The sequence below is a fragment of the Gymnoscopelus braueri genome, assembly GCF_963280865.1.
Source record: "Gymnoscopelus braueri genome assembly, chromosome: 21".
Lineage (NCBI taxonomy): Eukaryota > Metazoa > Chordata > Actinopteri > Myctophiformes > Myctophidae > Gymnoscopelus > Gymnoscopelus braueri.
In genome coordinates this window covers 31813927-31827442 of record NC_137623.1, presented here as the reverse complement: position 1 = coordinate 31827442, position 13516 = coordinate 31813927, and the positions used below count along the sequence as shown (strand labels likewise).

Below are 13516 nucleotides of genomic sequence, written 5' to 3'. Positions count from 1 at the left end.
GCATAGAGCCTATATTGGCCCTCACAGTACACATACACACACACACACACACACACACACACACACACATAAACACACACACACACACACACACACACACACACACACACACACACACACACATACACACTCGGCAACACGTTCGCCAGACAGGCAGTTTGATATTTCTGTGCGTTTCCCAAGTTATCCCAGGGTGACTTTGGCTGTCGGACGACAGATGGCGAGGCGACTGCCCTCGTCCGGCCTCCATTCAGCGTCTGTGACAGTGGGCACGCCAGAGAGCCCCCCCCCCGTGCCTCCCTACAGCACGTCTAACCCATAGAACTCACACTTGCGCTTGGGGGTTGGCGACCCCATCATAAGAGCTGTAAGACCTGAGGCCGATTCTACAAATGCAGTGGTTCTCGCACTTTCAAGATTTTCCAAACACTTTCAAGATTTTTTATACATAACTATATATGCATAGTATATTGCATATAGTATTACTATTGCTGTTTTTTTTTTTTACACATATGCTTTCCCGGTTTTAATGGGTTAAAGGGATAGTTCACCCAAAACAAATATGTTTTTCTATCGATTAGTCACCCCATGGAGACTTGAATTCATGCATATCTTTTAGTTTTTGTCACATTCCTAAGCCAATAATTCGATGACCAGCGGACCGGTAGGCAGCGGTTCCGGTATAGGAGACTCAAAGGAGACTCTTTGTGTCTCCTACCGGAACCGCTGCTGAGTCATCAAATTATTGGCTCAGGAATGCGACAAAAAAACGAAAGAAATCTCCATGAATTCAAGACTTCATGGGGGTGACTAATTGATAGAAAATGTGTCATTTATTGGTTGAACTACTCCTTTAACGAGCAAACGTAAAAAAGTTGGCGGATGATGAGGGATTGAGACTGCTATTCTGTCAGAGCTGTCACGACGATCTGCCAATTACCCCTACGGGTACTGGAGGTCAGCCACATCGGTGCTGGAAACTGGCACCTGTCAACCGCACAATAAAGATGACATTTGCAGTAGACGACGACGCGCTTATCCACAGTGACATAACGAAAAATGAGCAGGCACAATGGCATCCGTGCTTTGCTCAAGGGCACGTGGCTGGAGATGGACGCGTTTGGCTGTCGCGGGTGGGGTCAAAGCGGCGACCTTTTCTGGTGGTATATACGAAATGGTCTCCTTTTGTTGCTCTGGCTGTCTGGCTGCTGCGGCGGCGGTGAGCTGAGCTTAAAATCCTCTTGTGTTCTCCTGGCGTGACAGCGTTAGAAAAACACATCACCGAGGCAGCCATCTTAATAATCCACCTGTCTTCCTCTTTCTCTCTCTCAGTCAGTCTGTCTGTGTGTCTCTCTCTCTCTCTCACTCTCTCTCTAACTAACTAACTTCTGTGGCTCTGCATGTCATGGAGTTGACACTGCAAGCTTAATATTTCATTACTTTTCCTTTGCCACATTAGCATTTTGCTGTGCCCTCTCTCTCTCTCTCTATCTCTATCTCTCTCTCTCTCTCTCTCTCTCTCTCATTCTCTCTCTCTCTCTCTCCCCCTCCGTCACTTACACATACGACTCTCAATGGGGGGGGGGGGCTTTCTCGGGATCTCAATAATCCATACCAGTGTGTTCATGAGAATCATATCGGATGAGGTGGGGCCCTGACAAGTGACAGTTATTGCAAATAAAGCATGGCAGAAAAGCACGGTAGGTAATTGCCTTGACTGTCATACATACTGTGGAGCAGTGTGAATAAATCTGTGCGAGCGTGCACGGGGACACGAGAGTATGTTTTTTGCACACGCCGGCGCACAAGCACACTCGTGCCTCGCGCGTACTAAATGAGCATTAGGCGCACATCAGCATCATTCGTCTCACCCCCCAACTATGCCTGTCACAATTATTACATAATCGTCTAATCGCAATTAATTTATATAATCACAATTATTTTTTTGCATAATCATCATAATCAATTCCATGTAAAAAAGATCATATTTTCCAAAACTGTCAAAAAATAGTGGAAATAGCAGATCTATAAGCTCAAAATCGCGACGTGTTTTGAGTTTATAGATCGGCTATTTCCACTATTAACTCTCTCAGTGCCAAGAACGAATTATCCCGATTTTTTTTTTTTTTTTTTTTTTTTAATATGGAAAATAATTTTCAGAACCCAATATATCGTGATCCGAAGATTTGCTGCCCCATTCACTTCTTCTTTAACTTATTATTATTATTTTGTTTTATTAAAAAAAAAATTGCTGGCACAGTATGAACATATTTTTTTATTTCATTGGCACTGAGAGAGTTAATGTTTATTTTTAAGTATAAAGTCAGTAAATATGTGTTATTTGTCATATCTGCCCTGTGCAACTTTTGTTTACTAAAGCTAAAAGCCATACAGAATTTAAATTTTTATTCATAATTCCGTAAATTTTCAACGACAGAAACACAATTAAATCGTTAATCGCAATTATTTGAGTGATAATTAATCGTTGACTTAAATTTGTAATCGTGACAGCCCTACCCCCAACCACACTGTAATGTTTGAAACGGTAATGTGACTGGCGTGGGTAAGCGTCTAAGCGATGACATTACACGCATAGGCTTGTCACAATTATGATAGACCTAATCGCAATTATTTTTTGTATAATCATCATGATCGTCATAATCGTTACCATGTTGAAAAATGTCCATGTATTTTCAACCATTTTCAAAAATAGTGGAATATCACATCTACGCGTTTTGAGCTTTTTATTTGTCACTATGTGCCCTGTGCACCTTGTTTACGAAGACTAAAAGCCAAACAGAAATGTAATTATTATTCATAATGTTCCATAATGTTCAACGAAACTGTAGTAACAGTTTTGGATATAATGAGGTTTCCACCAGACAGAGATATGCTGGGCTAACAGGTTTAAGAGATGTCACAGGGAGATATTGTTTTGGCCATTAATAACTTTCAGATCAGATCTCAACTCAAATCGCTGGCTCGTGAATGATTGTGTTGCGTTTGCCAATGTTTTCTCTCTCTCTGTGTCCTTTTTTTTAATACAACCAGTTTTTTTAAAAAAAACTCTCTTGATAAGTGAATGCGTGCGTCACTGGGCAAGAGGAAGTGGACGTTTCTTTTTTTTTATCTATAATGAATGAAGACTTTATATAAAATTGTCCCTGAGGAAGCTTTTAACCTCAGAATAGAGGACAATAATATATTAGATGTACAAATTAAATTGGTCATAATTGGATGGGCCAAAATGTGTCTAGTTGTGTGTGTGTGTTTGTGTGTTTGTGCGCGTGTGTGTGTGTGCGCGCGTGTGTGCGTGTGTATGTGCGCGTGCGCACGCATGCTTGTGTGTGTGCATGCGCGTTTGTGCGTGTGTGCGTGCGACTCCAAAATGATGACAGAATAACCATCCACTCAGCGCTGCTGTGTTCTGGGAATAGCGAGGGCTGAGGCAGAGAGAATGAGCGAGCGCCGTAACATTTTCATCAGACAGGAACAAGTGCTGCCGGCCAAGAATGAGTTTGTCAGACCCGGGCTGACAGGGCCTCGCTGCACCAATTCTGCTGCGCAGTCTCCTGCATTCAAACTTCACTTCAGGGAGAAAGGGGGAGCGGGGGAGAAAAAAAAGGCAATTTGTTGTTAGAGCCGAGACCTGGCATTGCGCATGCACGTATCCCCGGGCCAGTGTGTGTGTGCATGGTACTACTGCTGCGGGTAGGGGGACCATGCAGGTGTGTTCGCGTGGTATACTGCTCAGTGGTGGAAAGTAACTAAGTGTATGTACTCAAGTACTGTACTTAAGTACAATTTTGAGGTACTTTTACTTCACTGGAGTATTTCCAATGTTCGATACTTTTACTTCTACAAGCGTTGTGAGCTTGTAGATCTGCTATTTTTCAAAAGATTTCTATTAGTTTTAGACATTTGAAAACTTGTGACATGGGACATTCTGCATATTGAGTACTTTTACTCAAATGCATGTTGAGTACTGGACTTTCACTTGTAACAGAATATTTCTATATTGCAGTATTGATACTTTTACTTAAGAAAATACAGTACTTTTTCCACCACTGCTACTGCTACGGTTTTGGGGACCCTGCGGATCCATGTTTTGCTGGTCGCGTAAAGCAGTGGTTCTCAACCTGTGGGTCGGGACACAAGATTTTTTGGGGGGTCCCCAGATGAATAACTACTTTTAAGACTTTTTTTAATACCTAAAAAGAAAAGACAAAAGACCATTACAAGCTTCGTCCACTTCCACTTGCCCAGTGACGCACACATCCAAGCTCACAACAAATGGCTCCCTCCACTCCAGCGTTTGTATTCATGAATATGACATTTATAACACTGAACTTTCAAAGTTCAGTCGCTAACTGTAAAAATTGTCAGTGTTCATTGAACTCAGCGTTTCCCTAAAGTATTTTGGGGTCCCCCCCCAGATGATTTACTTCTCACTCAACAGTAAACAAACCAACATACAGCATAAGTGTAGAAAGGGTATCTGCACATTTCTAAAGTTACAATTTTACAAGACCTTTGTAATACCAAATTGGCCAAATTGTCAAATATTACGTAAGAAAGAGACAAACATTGTGAAAATAGCCGATCTACAAGCTCACAACGCCTCGCAGCGCGAGGCGTTGTGAGCTTGTAGTTCGGCTCTTTTCACAATATTTATCCGAGGAGCCGAGTCAAACTAAATGTAATGCCTACAATTCCAAGTGATTGTTAGGGTGGGGGGTCCCCAGTTCAAATGTGATTATTTTGGGGTCCTGAAAAGTTTGGTAATCCTTGATTCAACTAACTATAGAAACTGAACCAAAATGGTTGGCCAAACACATTATTATTGTGATTTCCAAGCCCAGAAATGTGCGCCAGTCGTCCACCTGTACACAATCTTCTACCGCCTCAGGGAAATCTCTTTCGTGACCTGGCTGCTACACACACACACACACACACACACACACACACACACACACACACACACACACACACACACACACACACACACACACACACACACACACACACACACACACACACACACACACACACAGCACACCCGCCTAGCGTATTTAGCACAGCCTGACACAGACAGGCCCCTTTACTTTTCCCTCCCATCTCCCCACATGCAGTCACAGTCCATTATGAGCCACAAGTCCTTTTGTTAATTAACATTGTGACGGTGTGAATGTCCCATTCATTACGCTCTATTGTCCTCTCAAGGGGAGGGTTGGCTGGTTGCTGTGAACGGGCGAGACAAGGGGGGGCGGAGGGAGGGGACAGCGCAGGGAAAAAGCCCACCAGGCTCATCAGTCTGGCAAACAGAGTCCCCCCCCCCCCAGCATGCTAAATGAGACTTCTTTGTTTAGTTACCGCCTCGCTTAACCCGTTAAAACCGGGTTAACGCACCTGTGTGTGTAACCACTTAAACCGTTATGTTATACTTTGGGCTATTCAAAAATAGCAGATCTACAAGCTCGCAGCGCGGCACCGAGTGCCGCGCTGCGAGCTTGTAGATCTGCTATTTTTGAAAAATCGTGAACATTTTTGCAAATCTTTCAATTTATATATTTTTTTAAGCAAACATTTTTAACTCAAATATTTACTTCTGGGGGTCCCTGGAACAACATATTTTGAGATGGGGGTCCACGGCCCAAATACCTATAATTTTGGAGGTCATTGACATGAACAAATATATATAACGTTTTTCAGAAAACTGGATTCACAAGACATTTGTAGAATCGGAACCTCAGGCCCTAACGGGTTAACGACGTGACACCTGCTATCGAGGATGGCGAGTGCGTGTGTGCGATCTGAAATAGGGGAGAGGACTAAGAGAGAGAGAGATGGAGAGAGAGAGATTGAGAGAGAGGAGGGGGGGCAGGGTGAATCACAACCACTTGTATTCACATGAACACCTCAGAGTCTCTCCGCACATCGGTGCCGAAAACAATTAACACCACTAGAAACTTCTCTACCCCGCTCGCCCCCCCCCCAAAAAAATGTGCTACATAAAGGTCATTGGAAGCAAATTTGAAAAAAGGAGGGCTAAAAGAAACCAGCCATGGGTGTAATTGCGAATGTGCCACTATATACAGCGATAAGTATTGAAACACAAATTTCTCTCCTTTGGCGCCGTTTCCACTCACGGTGGCTTCTTGACAAAGGGAGTGAATATTAAACACCTCTGAGCTTCAAAAAACAAAATGTCTCTCGCTGTGAGATGCTGAGAGAAGGGCAGGAGGAGGAGTAGTAGCTCAGTGTCTCCACATGATCAGATGCGGTCAATCCGTCATAGAAGGATATCGTTGTTGTCGGGCAGAACCCTCTTATCTCCATTTTTTTTGTTTTTTCGTAAATTAACGCTGGTGCTCCGGCATCCGCCATCAAACCCCTGGAGCTTGTTCAGAAAGCTGCGGCTCGTCTGGTGTTCAACCGCCCCAAGTTCTCCCACACAACCATCCTTCTCCGCTCTCTACACTGGCTCCCCGTAGCGGCTCGCATCCAGTTCAAAACCCTGGTGCTAGCCTATAGGGCAGTGAAAGGAACAGCTCCTTCCTACCTCCGGGCTATGGTCGATGCCTACACCCCTGCCCGACCACTTCGGTCTGCCACCTCGGGGCGACTGATTGCCTCGTCACTCAAGGGTCCTTCTGGCCGATCCACACGGTCACGACTCTTTTCTGTTCTGGCCCCACAGTGGTGGAATGAACTTCCCACTGATGTTAGGACAGCAGAGTCACTGCCCATATTTCGCCGCAGACTGAAAACCCACCTCTTCAGGAAACACTACCCTTCCTCTCTGCCTGACCTACTTGTTGTTAACTAGTTGTACGAACGCTTGTTTTCTATTGCTGTATTGTTTATTGGATTATTGGATTGTTTATTGGATCTTGTTTAGTCGATACACTTATTTGTTTTAGCTCATGCTCATTTGATTTAGCTATTTTGTCTCATCTGTTTAAGGAAATAGGTAGCTGATATATTGCACTTTTACCTTAGCGCTAGGTATACTCTTGGTTGCTTGTTTTTGCAGAAAATGCACTAAAGACTTCTGGTGATTAGTAGTTTTCGTTCCCTACCTATGTTGAATACACTTATTGTAAGTCGCTTTGGATAAAAGCGTCTGCTAAATGACTGTAATGTAATGTAATGTAATGTAATGTAATGCTTGATCATATACAGCGTCACACACAAGTAGCAGATCCACAAGCGTGAAACTCGGCGCGAAGCGACGCGTTTTGAGCTTGTAGATCTGCTAGCTATTATTTTAGTTTCGAAAGTTTTGGACATAATGAGGTTTCCATCCGACAGAGACGATGTAAACGTTTTGACCGACAACCAGCTACTACTGTAGATCTTGACTCAACACAGAAAACTGTTGCTGTTAATCTTTGGGTACTAACAGGCATATTGCCTAATGAGAATCCTTGGCCCGTTAGGAGAACAAACAATGTCTACTTCTGTGCAGGTGAGTACACCTGTATCTACATCAGTGGTTCTCAAACTTTTTTTTAAGTGAAGGACCCCCAAAGTGTTATTTATTTGGCCGCGGACCCCCATCTGAAAATGCTTTGTGCCAGGGACCTCCAGAAGGAGAGATTTGCGTTAAAAATGCAGAGAGAGAAAGCGAGTCACCATACAGTAAGTGGCCTTAAACTACCTTGTTTATCAGCATAGCATGATACCGAAACCCCCCCCCCCAAACCTACCCCCACCCCCACCGCCCAACCCACCGTTCCCCGTGTCGAACCGCGAGCTTAATTATAGTAGCAGCTGCCGGAAACGGGGATAAACAAAAACAGGTGGCATCTCTGAGACTCGCGCTCAGAAATCATTAACAGGGGCTGGCATTGTTTTATACACCGCACTCTACGGCATTGGCTTTAATTATTAGGGAGCTTGTTTTCGAACAAGGTTCTGTACTTTGATTGTAAAAGAAAAAACCTGGTATGAGAGTCCAATTAATAGCGGCCCTGGGTGTCTCGCAGAACCAGAGGAACAGAGCGTGTCGATTAAAGAGGTATACGTGAAAAGAAAACACGGAGGGCAAAAAAAAAGCATTGCAGGGGAAAGCAGACCAATATTTTCGGTGAAGAGATTTGATGCTGAGAGAAAAAAAAAGGAGGGGACCTAGGATAGACCCCTGGGGGACCATGGTCGGCAAGGTAAATTATAGGGTTTAAAGGAGTAGTTCAGCCAAAAACGTACGTATTCTCTATCAATTACACACCCCATGAAGCCTTGAATCCATGGAGAGTTTTTAGTTTTTGTCGCATTCCTAAGCCAATCATTATGATAACCGGGTCAGTAGGAGACAGACTCCGCCGGTCATCAAGTTATTGGCTGGAATGCGACAAAAACGAGGCTTCATGGGGTTTGTACAGGTAATTGATAGAAAGGAAGATTTGTTTTGGGTGAACTACTCCTTTTTAGTGGTTAAAGCTGTGGAGCCCTGCCATGCCATGCTTTGTGCAGCACTGCCATTTCTGCAGGGCATCATACACTCACTACCTGCACTTCAAACTTTCACACCGTTAGGTCCACACTACTTCCTCCAAATGGATTCCTGTGATATGGCTTCTCCTTGTATTCCAAGGGTGTTTTCGGTACCACTACACAACCGGGACGGTCGGCTATTTCTAGACGCACACCGGAGCAATTACGGGATTTATGTTTAATTATGTGTTAACAGATGGCCTCTGCATAAGTTTAGATCACAGAGGAAAGGCTGGGTATTCATTGTTATAGAGGAGGTGTGGATTCAGGCACAAAAGGTTGAGCGCCGCAAATTATCAGCTCTGGGCGTAGAGGAATGACTCATCTCACTAAAAAAAGTTGCCTGCCAAGTTTTTACCAAGTTGGAATTGCCACCCCCCCGAGACCAGGACGAATTTTGTGATTTCCACTTTGTTAGCTAAAAAGTTTCGACGCGTTACCTCATCCTCGCAAAAAGGCCATTACTCCGGGAGACATCTAATTATCTTAACACCAGCCGTGTCATTTTGTTGGCAATGCTGGCACACGCATTACTCTTCCTCGAAGACTAGAGCTGTGTTTGTCACCAGCTCAAAAATAACACCCGAAAAGTTGTAATAATTATGATCTTAACTCTGAACACTGCTGTTAAATCACCTCCCAGGCAAACCTTGTTACAAATACCGAGCCTCCTTTGTTGTTTCAAAAGCGCAATGTGAAACCGGGGGATCGTTTCCAGTGCCGGAAAAAGCACAAAATGTTTTGACATAAGTAAAAGTATCAGTACTGCAATATAGAAATACTTGCAGTAATCAAAATGTACTTGAATAATTAGTACAAAAGTAATGACAATATACTTAAAGTACCGAAAGTAAAAGTACTCATTATGCAGAATGTCCTGTTTCAGAAGGTATCGTGTGTATAACATAAAATGTATTAAAACTAATTGAAAAATAGCAAACCTACAAGGTTACAAAGCGTCACATTGCAACACGTTGTGAGTTTGTAGATCGGCTATTTTAAAACAGCCAACATTTAAATAGGGCTGAAGAAGTTAATATATGTATTTTGTGATAATAATTAAAATCTACAAAGTCACTAGTAACTAAAGTTTTCAAATAATTGTAGTGGAGTAAAAGTGCAATATTTGCCTCTGACATTTAGTGGCATAGAAGCAACAGTATTGAAAATTGGAAATACTCCAGTAAAGTCAAAATACCTCGAAATTGTACTTATAAGTACAGTACTTGAGTAAATGTACTTAGTTTACTTTACACCACTGCCAATTGCGTGATACGAGCGAGGTGAGTGAGTATAAGCACAAGAGATGTTATCTACAGGGCATAATTGCGAGCCGTTTTCATAGAAAAACAACTCCCAAAGTTTCACTGCCAAAACACTTAGAATTGCAAAACAATGGTGCACTTGTTTTGGGGGGGGAAAGCAAACGCCTGTATTCGTATTCGTGAAGCATTTGAAACGGGACTAAATATAAATAGGATTGTTTCAGCTGCAACAGTCTCAAATGGGGCGACTCTGATTGCTGCAATTACAGTTCAACGGGGGGTGGGGGGGTGGGTTGCAATATTATTTGGCTGGCTGTAGAGGAGGGGGGGTGGGGGGGGGGAACATGGTGGCCGCGATTCCGATCCAGACAACTGGGGCCGCCGCTTATGAAACGGGCCATTAGCCCGCTGTAATTGTCACACGCAAATGCTGTCACACGCATTTGTCTCCTATGCCTCCCCTCCCCGTCCGCCGCACGAAGCATAAATTCGGAGCTGTCACATCCATCAGAGGCTGGAATTAACCCATTCAGACCGGGAAAGAATCTGTGTCTATTCTGTGGCTATTCAAAAATAGCAGATCTACAAGCTCGTAGCGCGGCACCGAGTGCCGCGCTACGAGCTTGTAGATCTGCAATTTTTGACATTTGTGCAAAACTTTTAATTTATGTATTTTTAAGGCAGACATCTTAACTTGAATCTTTGGTTCTGGGGATTCTACAAATGTCTTCTAAATCCTAACAGTTTTTTTTTTAAACTTATGTTGCTATAATATCAGTGGTTCTCAAACCTTTTTCATGTCAAGGACCACCCAAAATGATATGTATTTGGCCACGGACCCCCCCATCTCAAAATATGTTGTCCAGGGACCCCCCCAGAAGCAAAGATTTGAGTTAAAAATGTTAAAATGTTTAACATATATATACACAAAGATTTGCACACATTTTCACGATCTTTAGAAAAATAGCACACTGTAAAAATTGAGGCTTTGGATCAAAGTAAAAAAATTGCTTCAACTTGTTACAAGTAATTATTTTACTTTTTCTCAACTTGAAAATTACCCTTCTCCAAAGCTAATATATTCAATTAGTTTAAATTAAATAAGTTATTACAACCAATGAATATTTTTTATTATAATTAAATCAATTTTTTTAATTAAAGCAATGTATTCTTTTTACATGAATTAGTTTTTTCACTTTGGTTTAAGCTTATATCTTAAGTTACCGTAAGTTAAGAAACTCCTTCCAACCAATGAATATTTTTAATTTGAACCAAACCATAAATTCTCTTTGAATGAACCTGTATTTTCACTTTTATTTAAGCTTATATTTTAAGTTACCGTAAGTTAAGAAACTCCTTCCAACCAATGAATATTTTTAATTTGAACCAAACCATAAATTCTCTTTGAATGAACCTGTATTTTCACTTTTATTTAAGCTTATATTTTAAGTAACTACAAAGCAAAATTATGTATAAAACAAAGTAATTTTTTCTCTTTAACAAAACCTAATGCGTTTGTTTCAACCTGTTACAAGTAAACTAATTACTTTACTCCAAGTTTAAAAATACACTTGAAATTACGAAGAGACACAAATTTATATTCAACATTTATTATGGCGTCTTCCTGAGTACAAATCTGTAAAATCAGACCTATTTTAACAAATTTAACATACAATATCAGTGATAAAACAGTGATAAAACACATTTCAAGGAAAACATTCAAAATTGTCATGAGGTCCAGGCAAGGTATTTTACACCTTCACAAATTGCCTGACAACATGACTGCCGGACCATTTTGAACACATCTTTGGCAATTTGCTAGCTGCCAATGGAATGTTACCTCTTCCTTAAAAATAGCAGAGCCTTAAGGCTATATTAGACTAACCCAGTCTGTCTCACAATCAGTCAGTCAGTAATCCTATCAGTCTGTACTCTGTAACAGTAAACAGTAATTAAACCAGTCAGTCTAACAGTATATGTAAGGCTCTGCTAAATCATCAATATACAAGATCAATGAAATGGCAGTCTCAGAAAATATTGGGGGGGAAAAAAGCTTGTAAACAGGGACTGAAACCAAAAAATACTGTAGCTTCCTGCAAGAAGTCATAAACAGCCACACCAGAGACAAGAAAATCATGCTCCAACTTAACACATTTGTTGTATGTACAGTATATAGCAACATACATAATGTTTGAAGTTTTTCAGAAAACTTTGGTCAGGATTTAGAAGGCGTTTTTAGAATTGGACTGGTCAAATGCATGGGTTAAATAAAACTGAGGCAAATTTACACAATAGAACAGGACACATCTTCAACATTTTGCATTTCATGGACAGAAGCACTTGACTCATCATCTGAAATATTCTCCTGCAATTCATTGCTTGAATCTTGAGAGGGAAACTCTGAGCAATGCCAGGCTTTAAATTAAAAAGCAACAACAGCATGTGCCATTTCTTCCTTCAGAAGATCAATTGAAAGAGTGGAAACATTTTTAACTTCCAGAGTGCGTGTTAGGAAACTGCACAAGTGCAATTCATGTGCCATATGAAACTGATGCCTCTGTGCCAATGATAGGAGCACATTTTTGTAACAGTTTGTGTGCCGCACAACCCTTTTGAAGAAGCTATGTTTCGCCTCGAATCTCATTGTCCATAGAGCAACCAGGGGACTAAATTTATAGAAGATGCCTTGTGGTTTCTGGACTTCTGAGTCCTGAAGGCTCCATAAAGATTTGTCTTATATGGGCACCCTTGAAAAATAATGTAACAGTTTCAAAATTTAGCAGATGCTGTCCAATGTTACGCAAATAGTCTTTCAACGTTGTGCTTTGTTTGTATGCACACAAAAGGCATGTAAAAGTTGTCAGTTCAGCCTTTTCAGTGGCAAGTTGAGGGTGGCTCCTTGACAAATGACTCTTAAGGGCATTCCAGGTCTTAAACGAACAAGGGCAGGTTACATATGTGCATGGGTAGGCATGACGACGTCCAAAATGTCCATGATCGATTCTGTAATGCTTGAGAAGCTATCTATCAAAGTTGTGCTTGTTTGTATTCACACAAAAGGCATGTCATTCTTTTACAAATAAAAACAAATTCAGGGACAGAATGTTTTAACCCATTTAGACCGGAGGTCGATTCTAATAGTGCCTTCTAAAAACAACATCAGGGGGGAAACCAGTTGTAACATTGAAGTAAGACAGCTTATCTGATATTACACAAACATCTCTCACACCATAATGATTTTCCAACTTATTTTGTCTGATAGCCTCAAGATGAGCACCATGAATTGCTTCTGTTCTCCGACAGAATGTTCCTGATAACACTTCTGTAGTCTGAAATTCGGCCTTCTCTGCTGTACAAAATCTGCACGGATAGGTGAAGTTTTCTGAAAAACTAGCTTTAAAAAAATAAATAAGTATGTTGCTATATACTGTACATAGCAACAACCCCAAAAGGGGTTCCTGTCCTGAAAAGTATAGTTAGAAATAGGGGTTCACGCCCCCTAAATGGGTTAAACGAAGTGTGTGTGAGATTAGTAAGGCTCACAATTAATCTGGCTCCAAGTAAATCGTTTACACAAGTCCTTGCAAGGTTCTGTACCCTTTGGACATCTTTTTGCTCTCTGTCCATTTAAAATCTAAAGAACATAAAATCTGTCCCATTTTGGCTGAGGTTTTACAGGTTGGCTCAAATGCTCCATCTCTATCCATACAATTCTTTTACAAAAAAATAAAAAAAAATAGGGACAATGTTTT

General features: G+C 41.5%; 1 protein-coding gene across 2 annotated transcripts in view; it reads left to right on the top strand.

Moving 5' to 3' along the window:
- Window positions 1–13516, top strand: part of LOC308077613 (partitioning defective 3 homolog) — a 669238-nt gene that overhangs the window by 382672 nt on the left and 273050 nt on the right. The window lies entirely within an intron of this gene.